We start from the raw sequence: 18,822 nt of genomic DNA, 5'->3' as shown, positions 1-18,822 counted from the left end.
CATTCAAGAATTTTAATATAAATACATGATGAAAGATGAGCTTTTTCTTGTCTTAAAATAACTTGATACTTTGCAATGACCAAACAATACAACTCAACATACAAATTATCCAACAAAATATATTTTAATGACACAATATTTTTATTCAACAATAGGAATAGCTTAAGGTTGTAACCTATTATACTAAAGTCACAGTGTCAATCTAAGCAAAGAGTAGAATCATAAAGAGATGTCCACAACGGATGATGTGCAAGCTGGCTCTGACTCAGATTTCCACATCAGTTGATGTGCAAGCTGGTTATTACAAGGATGTGAACAACCGATGATGTGCAAGCTCTAAGACAGATATCCACAACAGAGATTGTCCTTGCTGGCTCTGACTAATGTCCACAAGTAAATAACATGCAAGCTATCTCTGACTGATGTCCTAAACATATGACGTGCAAGCTGGCTCTAACACAGATGTCCACAACAGATTACGTGCAAGCTAGCACTTACACGGATGTCCACAACAGAGGATGTGTAAGCTGGCTCTAACACTGATGTCCAAAAGAGATGACGTGCAAGCTGGCTCTTACACGGATGTTCACAACAGATGACATGCAAGCTAGCACTAACACTGATGTCCACAAAAGAGGACGTGCAAGCTGGCTCTAACACGGATGTCCACAACAGATGACATGCAAGCTGGCTCTTACTCGGTTGTCCACAACAGAGGTCAGATGGGCAAGCTGGCTCTGCCTCAGATATGTACACAGAAGATGATGTTCAAGTTGGGAACACTGCTACAGCTATAAAATACAAAAACCATGTTTCATACTATCATATTATTTTACTACATTTATTTCTTCCACAATACAGAACATTATACTCATTATTAGCATTCTGCTATTGCTATCTGAAGGTTTACCAGATGCTTTGTGTGAAGATAGTTCATACCAGAAATTAGCCGAAAAACAGCCGAAAAACACTTTTTAGACATAATGTGCATTCTGCTTTAAGATATATAGTTCAGAATTCACTGGTTAAATCAAATTTTTTGGACTAAATTGGCGTGGCATGCAGACAAAATGTCGAGTTTTGAAACTGTGTCGTATCTGGTGTGAATCTTGAGTTATTTAATTTGGTCAGTATATCAGATGTGTACACCTGTTATATGTTAACTGTAAGAGTTTAGAATGTCTTGACAGTCATTGTGTTTGTAATACATTGTGTTATCTTTCAGATTTGTGTGACAGTTAAATATAATAATCAATAATCTTGTTCTGCATGCCGGTCAAATTGTTCCGTGGTAAACACCTACCCATTGTGGTCAACTCGTACCTGTTTTTTAGTCAACTTGTACCTACCCAAACTAAACCCGTACCCGATATACAGAAATAGGTGTAGGATGGTTAGCTTATAAGTCAAACTCATAGAGACAATTTTTATTTTCCTCTTGATGTTTCCACTTAAATTATCTAAGCATTGCTCACGCAAGTTGTCTGTTGCAGATATGTATAAGCAGCGAAAGTGTTGATGAAAATTGACACTTGTGGTCTTTCAAGAATTTTACAATTGTGACAAAATAAGACAAATGAAACAAGTTGAATAGTTTGAATGAGGTACGAGTTGACAACAAGAGCACCGCATAACGGGTGCCACGCTCTGCTACAGGTGCTTGTAAGATATTTTTTTTAGAGGTCACAATGACCTTGACCTAGTGACCCCAAAATGGGTGTGGCGTGTAGAACAAATCAACATGCATCTACATATGAAGTTTCAAAGTTGTAGGTGGAAGCACTTTATTTTAGAGCCAATGTTAAAGTTTTATAGTAGAGGTCACAGTGACCTTGGCCTTTGACCTAATGACCCAAAAATGGGTGTGGCATGTAGAACTCATCAAGGTGCATCTACATATGAAGTTTCAAAGTTGTAGGTGGAAGCACTTTGATTTTAGAGCCTATGTTAAAGTTTTATATTAGAGGTCACAGTGACTTTGACCTAGTGACCCAAAAATGGGTGTGGCGTGTAGAACTCATCAAGGTGCATCTACATATGAAATTTCAAAGTTGTAGGTGGAGCACTTTGATTTTAGAGCCAATGCTAAGGTTTTAGCACGACGCCTACGGCGGACGACGAGCTGGCTATGACAATACCTCGGGTTTTCTCCGAAAACGCCGAGCTAAAAATGGGTACGAGTTGACCAAGGTACGAGTTGCCTTTGGGATGAATTGCCTGTAAAGCCTTGTTCTTTTTCTTTTTAATTGAAGATGTATACGGTGCTGGACTAGAGCATACGACTGCCATAACAATAACTTGGCTCTCTACTAACTGAGCTTAAGGGAAGATGTTTCTTACACACAAACACTATATTTCATTATTTGACGACATATGATTATGACGTGTTTTTGCGGGTGTTTATGTTTTAACAGAGACGTTTGCATATAAACAAACCGTGAAAACAACACTCGATACTCTTGAGCTGTTTTAATTGCATTAAAATTCATAATTCATGTATGTTAAATACTAACCTCATCGATAATGTCATCAAAATTGATCACTCTTTCGCCCTTAAAAGGTTTTGTGTTAATGTGAAACAACCGTCATCATGATGACTGCATGAATGCTGGATAAGACGCGAGTTTTGATTGGTTCTTTCTAGGTGTCGGAACCAATCAAATTTTATCGCGTAACCACATAGCAACCCGAATTTCGTGCAGTAATTCAATGCTATTGAAAATCGCGCGGAGTAATGAATCTTCCGCGCGATTTTACATTAGCAACCCGCAATTTACATAGCAACCCGAGATTTGTACAGTAATTCAATGCTTAATTTTCGCGGAAGATATTTGTGTTCCGCGCTTTGTGGATTAGGTCCGCGCGATTTTATACACTACTATTTGTACAGAGTAGATAATATTAAGGTTCCGCGCGATTATTTGAGCCCGCATTCTCTACAGGGTTGAAAGATAATTGTTCCGACGGAAAATTATGGAAAGCCAAAGGGGACCCCCGCTAAAATACATATACTTATATAGTAAATATCGGGATTGTCATTTTTCGCGGAACTTTCACTTTCCGCGAAAAACCAATGCCAGCATGGCCATAAAACACTACATACAAATCGAAATCTAAAAAGCGCGGAACTTTCATATATTTTCCGTCGGAGCAATTATTTTTCAACCCTGTAGAAAAAGCGGGCTCAATTAATCTCGCGGAACGTTATTTATCTACTCTGTACAAATAGTAGTGTTTAAAATCGTGCGGAGATTGTAGAATGCTATTTTAAGAAGTCTATTAAAGAGAGAAAATCCAGTAAATACCAGATCCAAAAAGCGCGGAACACAAATATCGTCCGCGAAAATTAAGCATTGAATTACTGTACAAATCTCGGGTTGTTAGGTGTTAGAATCCCTAGTTACCCGAAAAATTTGATTGGATCCGATACTTAGAAATAACCAATCAGATACTTTGTAACAAATGCAACACAATCAGTGCGTTCAGTAAGTATAACGTTTCAAGATGGCGGAGCGAATTGCATGGTTATTGTTTCTACTCGATGGATTCGCAGATAATTCGGAAATAGATCAGATTGGGATCAATAACTGTATTGCATACGATCATTTACATGTATTACCAGGTTTGTATTTGTACTTTTTTAATATTGTGTAAAACTATCCGATTATATGCATAATGTTGACAATTGTTAATTAAATGAGCCGCGTTCTGAGAAAACTGGGCTTAATGCATGTGCGTAAAGTGTCATCGCAGATTAGCCTGTGCAGTCCGCACATGCTAATCAGGGATTACACTTTCCGCTTTTATGGTATTTTCAATTTCAAGGAAGTCCCTCCTTACCGAAAATGAAGTTTATGCGGAAAGTGTCGTCCCTGATTAGCCTGTGCGGACTGCACAGGCTTACGCTAATCTGGGATGACACTTTACGCACATGCACTAAGCCCAGTTTTCTCCGAATGCGACTGAAATAATAACTTATTGTAATGTTATGTACTTGTGTCTTGTATTCGTTCAGTTGAACGTCAATATATTAATACATTTATTTTTGTTTTCAAACTATTAATTAAAATAAGGTATTGTTTTTAATCCGTTTTTAGTTTCGTTATAGCTGACCTAGATTAAAACATTTCGTCATAAATTAATAAATAAAATTATTAATAAATTTATGTTTTAATATAATTTATATATAAATTTTGTAGGTGTGTGTTGCCAGTAATGGTTGAAGATATGCCAAACAAATTGTGCCTCTCTATACAGACAGATTTCAGGTCTCAATTTCGACTTCAAAGGTCAACATATCACTGATATCAGGTTTGTCAGCTATTGGTTTGTATTATTCTTATCCACATTGCAGCAAGAATAACTGGATAACTTAACTTTTCAATAGCTATTACATGTAGATCTAATTTAAATTAATCATGTTTCTAAATCATCCACTAAATGCGGCTAATTCTCCACTTGTTGGAAGTTTTTTGTGATAAAAACTTGGAGTAGATTTATTTTACTCCCAAACTTCCTTTAAGAAAGCCCAACAGTTGTAGAGTGATGGAAAATCTTACTTCTTTAAAGTATTTATGAGTGAATAGACCCTTTTCACAATAAGCCAATATAGCAGGTAGTCAAATGATTGCAGAATTCCAGAATGAGGCTGAACGTGTAGAGATTTCTAATAGTGCATCGCAATATCACTCTGCTTTTGAACATTCAGCTAGATCTACTTAATGATATTGCCAACACAAGTTGACTTCGTCAGAAATAGCCATTAATTACTTAATATATACTTTCCATTTTAAGTGCCAATATATGAAATACATTTTCTTGATTAAAGTACTTGTTTGTATTCTTGTTTGTATTCTTTTTTTTTGCACAAAGTCTGACACTCCAAGTATGGCTTTCAATTCTTAGTGTGTGTAAATTGACAGTCTAAAACTTATTGGATTATCTGACACTCTTTGTTTGCGCATTATTTGGGCGATTAATCAATTATTTTATTTATTGATAGATCTTGCGTTTAAATTCCCCTGTATTCAGCACAAACCCATAACCTCTTTATGATCAGATACTGTGCAGACAAATACTAAATAACAACGTGATGTCATAAACCACATGTTGTAGATATCTGGTCATCTGGTCATTTAACACAATTAATGACACCTCCATGTGACCATGGCGTCTCATGGTTGTAGCATTGCGTAGCCGTTTCTTGGAATAATTTAACGCCAAATACTCACTTGTTGCTTTTACTGAACATAAAAGATATTGTCAACATTGAAAGTCATCTGTCCAAAAAGATTGTCAGAAACTAAATACTGTATACATATTAGCCAGTTTTATCATAATTATAAAGTGCTTTATACCTATATATTTTTAATATTTCAAAAATTTAATGCTAAACATTTGTGTCATTTTCTTCTATTTGATAGGACTTTGTCTGATGCTTGATTCAACTCTTACACGTTCTATAATTCATGAAATTGTACACATCCTACCTTTGAAAATTGTAGTCTTACAATACTTAGTATTGTATACTGCTAATTTATGACTTCGATTTGTGCAATAATCGATGTTTAGTCTTCAGACCACATTTACTCTGATGCTTATGGGTAACTGGAAATTGTATGCCCCTGGAAGGGTGGCATATAGCAGTTGAACTGTCCGTCAGTCAGTCAGTATGTCAGTCTGTCCGTCTGTCCGGAAAAAAATTAACGTTGGCCATTACTTTTGCAGCATGGAAGATAGCAACTTGATATTTGGCATGCATGTGTATCTCATGAAGCTGCACATTTTGAGTGGTGGAAGTTCAAGGTCAAGGTCGTCCTTCAAGGTAAAAGGTTAAAAAAATATATGTATAATTAAAGCGGCGCAGTAGTGGGCATTGTGTTTCTGATGAACACATCTATTGTTATTTATAAAGATTAAATATAATTCATTAATATACACTAATAGTACATAACTTATGTCCTTGAATCATTATTTAGGTGTTATAATTTTTATACGCCCGTCTATGACGGGACGTATTATGGTATACCCCGCGTCCGTCCGTCCGTCCGTCTGTTAATGTTGTACGCTACGTCAAATATCCTTTGACAGATTTTCTTCAAATTTTAACACAATCTTAATATTGATAAACCCTGATCCCCTTTCGTTTTTGACGGAATTCTGAATTGTCGTTCCAGAGTTATGGGACTTTGTTCGTCAAAATTTCGTGATTTCATTGAATGTCCTACTGTACCTATATAAAAATGTTAAAGTTGTTATAACTTTGGTATGCTTGGACCTAGAGTCTTGAAACTTGACATGAAGGTTGGCCAGAACTAGTAAGTAACCACTGGACATTTCAAGGTCATTCATTTGAAGGTCAAGGTCACTGTGACCTTGAATGTAAAAATGTTAAAGTTGTTATAACTTTGGTATGCTTGGACCTAGAGTCTTGAAACTTGACATGAAGGTTGGCCAGAACTAGTAAGTAACCCCTGGACATTTCAAGGTCATTCATTTGAAGGTCAAGGTCACTGTGACCTTGAATGTAAAAATGTTAAAGTTCTTATTTCATGTTATAACTTTGGTATGCTTGTACCTAGAGTCTTCAAACTTGAAATAAAGATTGGCCAGTACTAGAAGATGACCACTGGTCATTTCAATGTCATTCATTTGAAGGTCAAGGTCACTGTGACCTTAAATGTTAAAATGTTAAAATTGTTATAACTTTGGTATGCTTGGACATAGAGTCTTCAAACTTGACATGAAGGTTTGCAAGCACACTTAGATGACCACTGGTCATTTCAAGGTCATTCATTCTAAGGTCAAGGTCACACAAGGTCACTGTGACCTTAAATGTTAAAATGTTAAAATTGTTATAACTTTGGTATGCTTGGACATAGAGTCTTCAAACTTGACATGAAGGTTTGCAAGCACACTTAGATGACCACTGGTCATTTCAAGGTCATTCATTCTAAGGTCAAGGTCACTGTGACCTTAAATGTTATTGTTGTTCATGTATCCTACCGTAGCTCAAATATCCCCCGATGGATTTTTTATACGCCCGTCTATGACGGGACGTATTATGGTATACCCCGCGTCCGTCTGTCCGTCCGTCCGTCCGTCCGTCCGTCCGTCTGTTAATGTCGTACGCTACGTCAAATATCCTTTGACAGATTTTCTTCAAATTTTAACACAATCTTAATATTGATAAACCCTGATCCCCTTTCGTTTTTGACGGAATTCTGAATTGTCGTTCCAGAGTTATGGGACTTTGTTCGTCAAAATTTCGTGATTTCATTGAATGTCCTACTGTAGCTCAAATATCCTTCGATGGATTTTTTTCAAATTTCAACACAATCTTAATATTGATAAACCCTGATCCCCTTTCGTTTTTGACGGAATTCTGAATTGTCGTTCCAGAGTTATGGGACTTTGTTCGTCAAAATTTCGTGATTTCCATGCTCATGTACTTATAAAATAAACCATGTATTCAAATACAAATAAACTGAAGTAAAAAAATGATTCAAAGGGTTATTTATTACCTTACTACTTCATTGGCGAACGACGGGCGTATCATGCGCTCATGGCGCAGCTTTTATTATATTTGAATTACTTATCAATTTTTTTACTTAACACAGCATGACATGTGATGGTTGTCTGTATTCATATGTTTGACTTATTTGTAACCAGTGTCAGTGCGCATTAAAATCTTGATATTCAACGCATTTTGCATAGCAAAAGAAAATGCAGTTCCACGTTCAGCCTTGTTCTGCAATTCAACGCGTCAGGTGATATGATTGATATATAAAAATAGTATCGGTGTTCATATTGTGAAACTGGTCTATTATTCGATACTGATTAATTTGATGAATCAAGTTAATTTTTGTTAAATATCTGTTAAATATTTATGCCCCCTCCGAAGAAGAGCAGGTTTATTGTTTTGCACATGTCGGTCCGAATGTCCATATGTCTGTCCACCAGATGGTTTCCGGATGATAACCCAAGAACGATTTTGCCTAGGATCATGAAACTTCATAGGTACATTGATCATGACTCGAAGATGACCCCTATTGATTTTCAGGTCACTAGGTCAAGGTCACGGTGACCCTAAATAGTAAAATGGTTTCCCGATGATAACTCAAGAACGCTTATGCCTAGGATCATGAAACTTAATAGGTACATTGATCATGACTCGCAGATGACCCCTATTGATTTTGAGGTCACTAAGTCGAAGGTCAAGGTCACGGTGACCCAAAAAAGTAAAATGGTTTCCGGATGATAACTCAAGAACTTATGCCTAGGATCATGAAACTTCATAGGTACATAGATAATGACTCGCAGATGACCCCTATTGACTTTCAGGTCACTAGGTCAAAGGTCAAGGTCACAGTGCCAAAAAACGTATTCACACAATGGCTGCCACAACAATTGACAATCCATATGGGGGGCATGCATGTTTTACAAACAGCCCTTGTTTGAAATTTATTTTATGACATTAAAGTAATGTATTGGGAATTTAGTTACCTACACATTATTTGAAAAGAAATTTGAATTGTAAATGTATACTTCATTTATTTTGTAGGAATTCTGTACAACTGTGGAACCATGTATGGTACGTGACCGCACAATGTTGGTTGGCAAAAGGATATTGGAATAAGCAAAGGTAAATTGTATGTGAAGGAGTCTTGACAAGTGCAAATATGGTTAGTTTTTTGTAAGGCTCGCAGAAAGTGACCCTAGCCTTCATATATAAATAAAAAGCTGAAAGAGTATTTATGAAAAATCGTGTAATCAAGTTTGCAATATGTAACATTTTATTTATAAGCTCATCTTTTTTTTTGAAAAAAAAAGAGATATTGTCATCATCTTGGCGTCGGCGTCTGCGTCGGTGTCGGCGTCCGGTTAAGTTTTGTGTTTAGGTCCACTTTTCTCATAAAGTATCAAGTATAAAACTTATTTACTTACTACCATGAGGGGACTTGGCAGGCAAAGTTAGATAACTCTGGCGTGCATTTTGACAGAATTATGTGCCCTTTTTATACTTAGAAAATTGAAAATTTGGTTAAGTTTTGTGTTAAGGTCCACTTTATTCCTACAGTATCAAAGCTATTGCTTTCATACTTGCAACACTTACTATCATAAAGGGACTGTGCAGACAAAGTTATGTAACTCTGACTGGCATTTTGAAAGTATTATGTGCCCTTTTTATTCTTAGAAAATGGAAAATTTGCTTAAGTTTTGTGTTTTGGTCCACTTTACTCCTAAAGTATCATAGATATTGCTTTCATACTTGGAACACTCGCAAATTATCATAAGGGGACAGTACAGGACAAGTTGAATAACTCTGGTTGTCATTTTGACAGAATTATGGTCCTTTTCTTACTTAGTAACTTTGAATATATGGTTAAATTTTGTGTTTTGATCTACTTTACTTCTCAAGTATCAAGGCTATTGCTTTCAAACTTCAAATACTGTCATGCTATCATAAGTTACTGTAGCTGGCAAGTTGAATTTTACCTTGACCTTTGAATGACCATGACTCTCAAGGTGAAATTATTAAATTTTGCTAAAATTTCCATAACTTCTTTACAAGCGTTACAAAGCAACTCTTATCTGACATACCACAATAGACTCCACCCAAACCATCCCCCACGCCCCCCCCCCCCCCCCAAAAAAAAGAAAAAAGTACTTTTTTTTTCATTTTGAAAGATCATCTAATAAATGACCACACCCTCACACTATACCCCCTGCCCATTTTTTTTTAAACATGGCTAAAAAACACAAATATTTATTTTTATCATTTTTTCATTTTTGGAAGATAGTGTAATAAATAACCACACCACCACACTATACACCCTTCTCCACCCCACCTCTCCCTCCTTTGTGATTGAAGTATTGAGATAGGTCCCTTCAACTTTAAAAAAAATAGATGAGAGGTCTGAACCCGCAGGGCGGTGCTCTTGTTAACAATCAAATGAGACATAACTTAGAAGCTTCACTTCATTTACTTTGTCAGGCTGGCGTAGTGGATATGGTGTTCACCTAGTGATGGGAACATTTTGGGTTCAACCCTGTTTATTAGCGGTCTCTTTATCTTCATATATACAAAGTACTGATTACTCCCAGAAAACGGACTCTAGAATGTCTTAATAAGCATAAAGCTTTCAATGCAATCAAGCATAATTAATATGGCTAAACTCTAGCATGAATTTTACTTTTGTATTTCAGGGACTCAACATTACACAGTCATTTCAACATGTAGAGTCTTGTCAGCAATGATGGAGCAGTACATCAGATTTCCAGAATCTCGTCATGAGCTGAAGATCATTGCCTATGGATTTCATGAATGATGTAGAATGATTGGACTGTTGATGGAACCCACAGTGCATGTCCTGCTTCAACATCTGAGCATAGGTCCTTGTTTATCAGCAGTTTAGTTCATCAAGCAGTCTGTGACAGTAACTTGAAATGTTTGGACATATGACCTGGATGGCCAAGTTCTGTGCATGATGCCCATTTAAATAGGAACGGCCCAGTGGCGCATTAAATGGACATTTTTCGAATGTTCTCGAGGATTCAGCTTACCGCCTGACAAGAAATCTTGCTTTTTGTTCCGTATCGAGGCCATAGACATTTGTATCATTTGCAAAAGATACTGCGATATTTGTGCCTTTGTTCATGCTTTATAGTTGATTAACAATTGGAAGCCATAACCTGTTTTATAGGATGGTGTTAGTGGGACAATGAATTTTGTAAAGATTTAAAGACTGGAAAAGATAATTAAAAGTCAAAAGAGTTCTGCTATTGTTAAGCATGCTTTATTGATTTGTAATGTTAGAAAGATAGCATTATTAACAGAATAAAATGTCCATAATTTGAATATTCTACTGTTTTCAGCAACATTTAATTTGATATAGTACAAAATGCTGCATCATGTTATATCATGATCTGTTTTGTGAACAATGACCTTTCAATGTATATTTAATAATTTGTCAATGGATGTTACACGCATAAGCCCTACCATTAGCCAAAAAAGGAATTGCTTAGGAGTTTTGCCACCTTCTAGAGAAAAATACTTCTCAGAAACAATTGCATTTGGAAAGTCTATGGCTAGTAAAATTTGGATTCCTTTTGGATGCCCAAGGTTACCAATTTATGTTTAATGAATTTGCAATAAAAAGCTTTGACAGAACGTAATGTCACAGAGTCGAACACGTGTAAGGAATAAAGTGGAAGTTGATTAAATGAGTAATACACATTATATGCTTCTTTGATTAAAAGTTTGTGTTTTCACTAAAACTGCAAACATAGTAAGCTTTAAAGTATTGCAACTAAATAAAAGATTCAGATTTAAATTGTATTATTTGAATGCACTGTCTAATACATATGAGCCTCGCTCTGTGAAAAAGGGGTTTAATGCATGTGCACTCCAGATTAGCATGGGCAGACCGCACAGGCTAATCAGGGAGGATACTAAACGCACATGCATTAAACCCCTTTTTCACAGAGCAAGGCTCATATATGTTCAATAAACCAAAGATAATCAAAAACAAAATGAGACATTTAACCCTGTACCACTCAAAAACGCACTAAGACACATTCGAGAATAAATTTAATTTAAGACCTTTCTTACTATATTAAAGTTTTAAAGGCTTTGTTTCCAACCCATGGATACTGATGAGCAGCAAACAGCATAAAACCTGAACAGATTGTGAGTTACTTGCAGGCTGTTCTGGTTTTATGATGTTTGCATGTAGAAAATTAAAAATTTCCTCAGAGCAGGAAAAGGTTAATAATAACACAACAGCAATTATACTTAAGTTATTTTAAGACTTCATACTAATGCAAGTAACTTGCAACTGTCTAACCAAAATCGGAGATGGTGGAGGGCAAAATTAATGGCTGTGCACCTTGAATTATCTATTCATACTCAAACAATATAATGTTGATCTACAGTATCTTGTTCAGCATGCATCTAATACTACAGCCAAATTTGCTTACAAATAATATTACAAGAAACACAAGTCATTAAAGACTTAACTTTATTGCATCAACCATTTAGCAGGAATAAAATATAAAGAGAAAAATTATGGCAATTTTTTCATCTGAACATACAAGTCTTCATATACAATCCCATTGCATATAAAAACGACCGTTTACTATTTTTCCGTTCTATATGTCAGCATAAAGACAAGATGGTATTCACTGTGCAATAAAACACAAGCAATCATATTACAATTGCTTTTAATTATATGAACTGTACCTTCACTAACATTCAAGAATTTTAATATAAATACATGATGAAAGATGAGCTTTTTCTTGTCTTAAAATAACTTGATACTTTGCAATGACCAAACAATACAACTCAACATACAAATTATCCAACAAAATATATTTTAATGACACAATATTTTTATTCAACAATAGGAATAGCTTAAGGTTGTAACATATTATACTAAAGTCACAGTGTCAATCTAAGCAAAGAGTAGAATCATAAAGAGATGTCCACAACGGATGATGTGCAAGCTGGCTCTGACTCAGATTTCCACATCAGTTGATGTGCAAGCTGGTTATTACAAGGATGTGAACAACCGATGATGTGCAAGCTCTAAGACAGATATCCACAACAGAGATTGTCCTTGCTGGCTCTGACTAATGTCCACAAGTAAATAACATGCAAGCTATCTCTGACTGATGTCCTAAACATATGACGTGCAAGCTGGCTCTAACACAGATGTCCACAACAGATTACGTGCAAGCTAGCACTTACACGGATGTCCACAACAGAGGATGTGTAAGCTGGCTCTAACACTGATGTCCAAAAGAGATGACGTGCAAGCTGGCTCTTACACGGATGTTCACAACAGATGACATACAAGCTAGCACTAACACTGATGTCCACAATAGAGGACGTGCAAGCTGGCTCTAACACGGATGTCCACAACAGATGACATGCAAGCTGGCTCTTACTCGGTTGTCCACAACAGAGGTCAGATGGGCAAGCTGGCTCTGCCTCAGATATGTACACAGAAGATGATGTTCAAGTTGGGAACACTGCTACAGCTATAAAATACAAAAACCATGTTTCATACTATCATATTATTTTACTACATGTATTTCTTCCACAATACAGAACATTATACTCATTATTAGCATTCTGCTATTGCTATCTGAAGATTTACCAGATGCTTTGTGTGAAGATAGTTCATACCAGAAATTAGCCGAAAAACAGCCGAAAAACACTTTTTAGACATAATGTGCATTCTGCTTTAAGATATATAGCTCAGAATTCACTGGTTAAATCAAATTTTTTGGACTAAATTGGCGTGGCATGCAGACAAAATGTCGAGTTTTGAAACTGTGTCGTATCTGGTGTGAATCTTGAGTTATTTAATTTGGTCAGTATATCAGATGTGTACACCTGTTATATGTTAACTGTAAGAGTTTAGAATGTCTTGACAGTCATTGTGTTTGTAATACATTGTGTTATCTTTCAGATTTGTGTGACAGTTAAATATAATAATCAATAATCTTGTTCTGCATGCCGGTCAAATTGTTCCGTGGTAAACACCTACCCATTGTGGTCAACTCAAACTCATAGAGACAATTTTTATTTTCCTCTTGATGTTTCCACTTAAATTATCTAAGCATTGCTCACGCAAGTTGTCTGTTGCAGATATGTATAAGCAGCGAAAGTGTTGATGAAAATTGACACTTGTGGTCTTTCAAGAATTTTACAATTGTGACAAAATAAGACAAATGAAACAAGTTGAATAGTTTGAATGAGGTACGAGTTGACAACAAGAGCACCGCATAACGGGTGCCACGCTCTGCTACAGGTGCTTGTAAGATTTTTTTTTTAGAGGTCACAATGACCTTGACCTAGTGACCCCAAAATGGGTGTGGCGTGTAGAACAAATTAACATGCATCTACATAGGAAGTTTCAAAGTTGTAGGTGGAAGCACTTTATTTTAGAGCCTATGTTAAAGTTTTATAGTAGAGGTCACAGTGACCTTGGCCTTTGACCTAATGACCCAAAAATGGGTGTGGCATGTAGAACTCATCAAGGTGCATCTACATATGAAGTTTCAAAGTTGTAGGTGGAAGCACTTTGATTTTAGAGCCTATGTTAAAGTTTTATATTAGAGGTCACAGTGACTTTGACCTAGTGACCCAAAAATGGGTGTGGCGTGTAGAAATCATTAAGGTGCATCTACATATGAAATTTCAAAGTTGTAGGTGGAGCACTTTGATTTTAGAGCCAATGCTAAGGTTTTAGCACGACGCCTACAGCGGACGACGAGCTGGCTATGACAATACCTCGGGTTTTCTCCGAAAACGCCGAGCTAAAAATGGGTACGAGTTGACCAAGGTACGAGTTGCCTTTGGGATGAATTGCCTGTAAAGCCTTGTTCTTTTTCTTTTTAATTGAAGATGTATACGGTGCTGTACTAGAGCATACGACTGCCATAACAATAACTTGGCTCTCTTCTAACTGAGCTTAAGGGAAGATGTTTCTTACACACAAACACTATATTTCATTATTTGACGACATATGATTATGAGTATGACGTGGTGTTTATCATTATGTTTTAACAAAGACGTTTGCATATAGACAAACCGTGAAAACAACACTCGATACTCTTGAGCTGTTTTAATTGCATTAAAATTCATAATTCATGTATGTTAAATACTAACCTCATCGCTAATGTCATCAAAATTGATCACTCTTTCGCCCTTAAAAGGTTTTGTGTTAATGTGAAACAACCGTCATCATGATGACTGCATGAATGCTGGATAAGACGCGAGTTTTGATTGGTTCTTTCTAGGGGTCGGAACCAATCAAATTTTATCGCGTAACCACATAGCAACCCGAATTTCGTGCAGTAATTCAATGCTATTGAAAATCGCGCGGAGTAATGAATCTTCCGCGCGATTTTACATTAGCAACCCGCAATTTACATAGCAACCCGAGATTTGTACAGTAATTCAATGCTTAATTTTCGCGGAAGATATTTGTGTTCCGCGCTTTGTGGATTAGGTCCGCGCGATTTTATACACTACTATTTGTACAGAGTAGATAATATTAAGGTTCCGCGCGATTATTTGAGCCCGCATTCTCTACAGGGTTGAAAGATAATTGTTCCGACGGAAAATATATGAAAGTTCCGCGCTTTTTAGATTTCGATTTGTATGCAGTATTTTATGGCTATGCTGGCCTTGGTTTTTCGCGGAAAGTGAAAGTTCCGCGGAAAATGAAAATCCCGATATTTACTATATAAGTATATGTATTTTAGCGGGGGTCCCCTTTGGCTTTCCATACTTTCCATAGTTTTCTATGGAAAGCCAAAGGGGACCCCCGCTAAAATACATATATTTATATAGTAAATGTCGGGATTTTCATTTTTCGCGGAACTTTCACTTTCCGCGAAAAACCAAGGCCAGCCATAAAATACTACATACAAATCTAAATCTAAAAAGCGCGGAACATTACTATATTTTCCGTCGGAACAATTATCTTTCAACCCCGTAGAGAAAGCGGGCTCAAATAATCGCGCGGAACCTTAATATTATCTACTCTGTACAAATAGTAGTGTATAAAATCGCGCGGACCTAATCCACAAAGCGCGGAACACAAATATCTTCCGCGAAAATTAAGCATTGAATTACTGTACAAATCTCGGGTTGCTATGTAAATTGCGGGTTGCTAATGAAAAATCGCGCGGAAGATTCATTACTCCGCGCGATTTTCAATAGCATTGAATTACTGCACGAAATTCGGGTTGCTATGTGGTTACGCGATAAAATTTGATTGGTTCCGATACCTAGAAAGAACCAATCAAAACTCGCGTCTTATCCAGCATTCATGCAGCCATCATGATGACGGTTGTTTCACATTAACACAAAACCTTTCAAAGAGTGATCATTTTTGATGACATTAGCAATGAGGTTAGTATTTAACATACATGAATTATGAATTTTAATGCAATTAAAACAGCTCAAGAGTATCGAGTGTTGTTTTCACGGTTTGTCTATATGCAAACGTCTCTGATAAAACATAAATACCCGCATAAACACGTCATAATCATATGTCGTCAAATAATGAAATATAGTGTTTGTGTGTAAGAAACATCTTCCCTTAAGCTCAGTTAGTAGAGAGCCAAGTTATTGTTATGGCAGTCGTGTGCTCTAGTCCAGCACCGTATACATCTTCAATTAAAAAGAAAAAGAACAAGGCTTTACAGGCAATTCATCCCAAAGGCAACTCGTACCTTGGTCAACTCGTACCCATTTTTAGCTCGGCGTTTTCGGAGAAAACCCGAGGTATTGTCATAGCCAGCTCGTCGTCCGCCGTAGGCGTCGTGCTAAAACCTTAGCATTGGCTCTAAAATCAAAGTGCTCCACCTACAACTTTGAAATTTCATATGTAGATGCACCTTGATGAGTTCTACACGCCACACCCATTTTTGGGTCACTAGGTCAAAGTCACTGTGACCTCTAATATAAAACTTTAACATAGGCTCTAAAATCAAAGTGCTTCCACCTACAACTTTGAAACTTCATATGTAGATGCACCTTGATGAGTTCTACACGCCACACCCATTTTGGGTCACTAGGTCAAAGGTCAAGGTCACTGTGACCTCTACTATACAACTTTAACATTGGCTCTAAATCAAAGTGCTTCCACCTACAACTTTGAAACTTCATATGTAGATGCATGTTGATTTGTTCTAAACTCCACACCCATTTTGGGGTCACTAGGTCAAGGTCATTGTGACCTCTAAAAAATAATCTGACAAGCACCTGTAGCCGAGCGTGGCACCCGTTATGCGGTGCTCTTGTTGTCAACTCGTACCTCATTCAAACTATTCAACTTGTTTCATTTGTCTTATTTTGTCACAATTGTCAAATTCTTGAAAGACATCAACCACAAGTGTCAATTTTCATCAACACTTTCGCTGCTTATACATATCTGCAGCAGACAACTTGCGTGAGCAATGCTTAGATAATTTAAGTGGAAACGTCAAGAGGAAAATAAAAATTGTCTCTATGAGTTTGACTTATAAGCTAACCATCCTACACCTATTTCTGTATATCGGGTACGGGTTTAGTTTGGGTAGGTACCAGTTGACTAAAAACAGGTAAGAGTTGACCACAATGGGTAGGTGTTTACCACGGAACAATTTGACCGGCATGCAGAACAAGATTATTGATTATTATATTTAACTGTCAAACAATCTGAAAGATAACACAATGTATTACAAACACAATGACTGTCAAGACATTCTAAACTCTTACAGTTAACATATAACAGGTGTACACATCTGATATACTGACCAAATTAAATAACTCAAGATTCACACCAGATACGACACAGTTTCAAAACTCAACATTTTGTCTGCATGCCATGCCAATTTAGTCCAAAAAATTTGATTTAACCAGTGAATTCTGAGCTATATTTCTTAAAGCAGAATGCACATTATGTCTTAAAAGTGTTTTCCGGCTAATTTCTGGTATATCTTCAGATATCAATAGCAGAATGCAAATAATGAGTATAATGTTCTGTATTGTGGAGGAAATACATGTAGTAAAATAATATGCAAGTATGAAACATGGTTTTTGTATTTTATAGCTGTAGCAGTGTTCCCATCTTGAACATCTTCTGTGTATCTGTGGGGCAGAGCCAGCTTGCCCATCTGACCTCTGTTGTGGACAACCGAGTCAGAGCCAGCTTGCATGTCATTTGTTGTGGACATCCGTGTTAGAGCCAGCTTGCACGTCCTCTGTTGTGGACATCCGTGTTAGTGCTAGCTTGCACGTCATCTGTTGTGGACATCCGTGTTAGAGCCAGCTTGCACGTCATCTCTTTTGGACATCAGTGTTAGAGCCAGCTTGCACATCCTCTGTTGTGGACATCCGTGTAAGTGCTAGCTTGCACGTAATCTGTTGTGGACATCTGTGTTAGAGCCAGCTTGCACGTCATATGTTTAGGACATCAGTCAGAGATAGCTTGCATGTTATTTACTTGTGGACATTAGTCAGAGCCAGCAAGGACAATCTCTGTTGTGGATATCTGTCTTAGAGCTTGCACGTCATCGGTTGTTCACATCCTTGTAATAACCAGCTTGCACATCAACTGATGTGGAAATCTGAGTCAGAGCCAGCTTTGCACATCATCCGTTGTGGACATCTCTTTATGATTCTACTCTTTGCTAAGATTGACACTGTGACTTTAGTTTAATATGTTACAACCTTAAGCTATTCCTATTGTTGAATACAAATATCGGGTCATTAAAATATATTTTGTTGGATAATTTGTATGTTGAGTTGTATTGTTTGGTCATTGCAAAGTATCAAGTTATTTTAAGACAAGAAAAAGCTCATCTTTCATCATGTATTTATTTTAAAATTCTTGAATGTTAGTGAAGGGACAGTTCATATAATTAAAAGCAATTGTAATATAATTGCTTGTGTTTTATTGCACAGTGAATACCATCTTGTCTTTATGCTGTTATATAGAACGGAGAAAATAGTAATCTGTCGTTTTTATATGCATGGGATTGTATATCAAGACTTGTATGTTCATATGAAAAAATTGCCATAATTTTTTCTCTTTATATTTTATTCCTGCTAAATGGTTGATGCAATAAAGTTAAGTCTTTAATGACTTGTGTTTCTTGTAATATTATTTGTAAGCAAATTTGGCTGTAGTATTAGATGCATGCTGTACAGATACTGTAGAGCAACATTATGGTTTGAGTATGAATAGATAATTCAAGGTGCACAGCCATTAATTTTGAACCTCCACCATCTCCGATTTTGGTTAACAGTTGCAAGTA

At 36.6% G+C, this 18,822-nt stretch overlaps 2 long non-coding RNA genes across 2 annotated transcripts; one reads left to right on the top strand and one right to left on the bottom strand.

Annotated features, from left to right (window-relative positions):
• The first annotated feature begins 3,475 nt into the window (after nt 1-3,475).
• On the top strand, nt 3,476-10,861 carry LOC127859932 (uncharacterized). The gene is made up of 4 exons (XR_008039531.1): nt 3,476-3,622; nt 4,200-4,311; nt 8,564-8,644; nt 10,210-10,861. It is a non-coding gene; the product is annotated as an uncharacterized LOC127859932 (long non-coding RNA).
• Nucleotides 10,862-12,009: 1,148 nt separating this feature from the next.
• Nucleotides 12,010-15,299, bottom strand: LOC127859933 (uncharacterized). Its single transcript, XR_008039532.1, has 2 exons — nt 14,681-15,299; nt 12,010-13,044 (listed from the first exon to the last, which is right to left on the bottom strand). It is a non-coding gene; the product is annotated as an uncharacterized LOC127859933 (long non-coding RNA).
• Between the last annotated feature and the right edge of the window lie 3,523 nt (nt 15,300-18,822).

Source organism: Dreissena polymorpha, chromosome 15 (assembly GCF_020536995.1).
Source record: "Dreissena polymorpha isolate Duluth1 chromosome 15, UMN_Dpol_1.0, whole genome shotgun sequence".
Lineage (NCBI taxonomy): Eukaryota > Metazoa > Mollusca > Bivalvia > Myida > Dreissenidae > Dreissena > Dreissena polymorpha.
The sequence above is the reverse complement of the archived record's forward strand: the minus strand, read 5'-3'. Positions and strand labels throughout refer to the sequence as shown.